Source organism: Poecilia reticulata, linkage group LG18 (assembly GCF_000633615.1).
Source record: "Poecilia reticulata strain Guanapo linkage group LG18, Guppy_female_1.0+MT, whole genome shotgun sequence".
NCBI classification, from domain to species: Eukaryota; Metazoa; Chordata; class Actinopteri; order Cyprinodontiformes; family Poeciliidae; genus Poecilia; species Poecilia reticulata.
In genome coordinates, this window is record NC_024348.1 from 20,834,560 (window position 1) to 20,837,022 (window position 2,463).

The 2,463-nt window shown below is 30.4% G+C and overlaps 1 long non-coding RNA gene across 1 annotated transcript; it reads right to left on the minus strand.

Moving 5' to 3' along the window:
• Window positions 1-3: 3 nt before the first annotated feature.
• On the minus strand, window positions 4-1,348 carry LOC108167190 (uncharacterized). The gene is made up of 3 exons (XR_001777552.1): window positions 1,267-1,348; window positions 167-223; window positions 4-65 (listed from the first exon to the last, which is right to left on the minus strand). It is a non-coding gene; the product is annotated as an uncharacterized LOC108167190 (long non-coding RNA).
• Window positions 1,349-2,463: the final 1,115 nt, after the last annotated feature.

Sequence of the window (2,463 nt, forward strand, 5' to 3'; positions counted from 1 at the left end):
AGCTGTGGTTGTTGTAGCAGCTGTGGTTGTTGTTGGGTTCTGTGCCACCGTTTTCATTGTACTTGCTGTTGGATGGTTATTTTTAGAAAGTTTTATTATATTACACTGTTATTTTACGGCTTAATATTTAAACAAATCTTTTAAAGTTTTACTCTTGTGAACTTACCTTTAAGTATGAGTAGAATAAACAAGACTCCTTTAGTTCCCATTTTCAATCTTTGCCCTGAAAAAGTTAAACACATCAACAGTTGCAAGTTTACTGACTTCTAGTAACTGAAGTCATTTGCAAATCCAATGAATCTCCTTTAAAGCAGTCATTTTAAAAAACATTAACAAGAAAACAATTGAAAGGTTTTTAGATTAATTGTAAATTATAAGTTATAATTAAGTTGCAATAAATTGCAATTAATCAATTATTCTAAATAAACTGTTTAAATAAAGGCAGACAAAATAAAGCAGCCTACAACTGAAGAACAAAAAGACAAAGAAAAATATTCAACAGAAGCTGTGACTATCTGACAGTTGATCCTTAAACAATTATCAAAACAGAAATCAAATCTTAGGTTTCTTTTAGGTTTTTAACAAAAACAATATTCTTTAAATATTTCAAATTCAAATAAGCAGTACATATTGCCATAATTATGTTGTTAAAAATAACCTTAAATTTTAAATAATTAAGAACTAAACTTGATAATGTTTAATTTAAGGGTTTACCGAGGTATTCTGTTCATTATATTTTGTCAACAAAATTTAGTTCCCAGTGAAAATCTACACTTTATTGCTAATTAAAAGTTGTTAGACTGTTTTGGCATAATCTAATCTAACTTAACGTCTGATTTCCCTTCCCAGTCACCATTTAATCTTGTGTGGAAAATTTTAATGAGCTTGCCAGTATTAAAGATACATAAATACGTGGAAAAATATAGTCACTAATACCAATTTGTATTTCCATTATATAGAAATGTATTTCTGACTGTACCAATATTTTTTTACTTTTCTGTCAATTTATAGAAAATTTATTGGCAAAAGAAATTCACACAGCAAGCTTTTTTGTTTTTGAATTTTGTCTTTTTTGGGGAGAAGAGGGAAGGGAAACATCGTTATTTAAACTACACCTAAACAATGACGGTGAGAACCTTAAACACAAGTTGCATCAAAATAATTTATCAAAGAAAAGCCAAAACCTTGATTTTTCATGGACATTTATATTACAAAGACTGATTTTACCGAAAAATCTGTCTTTTTTAAACTAAGAAATGTACTTACCCAAAGCAGTAGCTGATTTCAAAACGTTCCTCTAATCCTCTCCTGCTTCTCCTCTAACTCTTGGTCAACCAGTCTGCTGCTGAACCTTATATCTCACTTGTCTATTTCAAGTATGACGCAGGTTAAAAAATCATTTTTGAACTGTTTGTGTCAAAACATCTCACTGAACAACTGTAATTTGGTTTGCATTCCTATTGTCTAATTATACCTCTGAACTGAACAAACCAGGCGTCATTAACTTGCCTTGTTCACGGAAAGGGTGTAACACTTACTAATAGAAGAGGGTTTCATAGTTTCATAAGGCATTGTACTGAATAACTTGGGCGTTTTAATAATCTACACTTTAATTTGCCCCACAATTTCTTGTCTTTTCAAATAAATGTGTATGTGTCTTATTTTTAGCAAGATGCTATAAAATCTACATCTTATAAAGTTGAACAGACTGTTTGGTACAAAGGTTTAAGTTATATATAAAGTGTGTGTGATGTATTTAAAAACTAATTCAGAGAAAAATGCCTTTAAACAGACCTCTTGTTAAAGATGAATTGTTTTAACCTTTGTGCGAGGACTGAGGCAAATGATACAAGTGACACGGGTGTGGGTTCGGTTGGACCCATAAACTGCATGTGTGTTTTCGTGAATAGTATTCACAAGGCCAAGAATGCACAGGTGTGGCTGCAACATTATGTTTCTCTCACATTGAACACTTCATTGAATACGAATTTAGCATCAAGACCTGATGTCTAATTTTTTTTAAACGCTATAAAATTTGTCTATATTGGCACAAACTTGTTAAATGGAATAAACTATATATTCAACAAAAAACAATGTTATAATTCAGCTTCTTGCAATCCTGGAATATATTTTAGAATGCTAAGAGTATCGCAGTGAAATGTACAGTAACAATCAAAGACATTTCATTTGGAGATGTGGTCACTAAGAGATTTCTCGAATTTAAAACAAAGGTTTTTCCTACATTAGATTTTATTTTGAGCTATTGCCATTTTAAATCAGCTGGTTAAAAAAGAAACAGACAGTTCCCTGTTCAAAAAGCCCTAAATTTTACATTTTACACAATATTTAAAAAGAGTTACACAAACCACTTAACAAGTAAAAACACAAATACGAAAGTGAATGAATAAAATTTTATAAATATATTACATTTCCCAACACTTCAGATAACATGTATACATATGC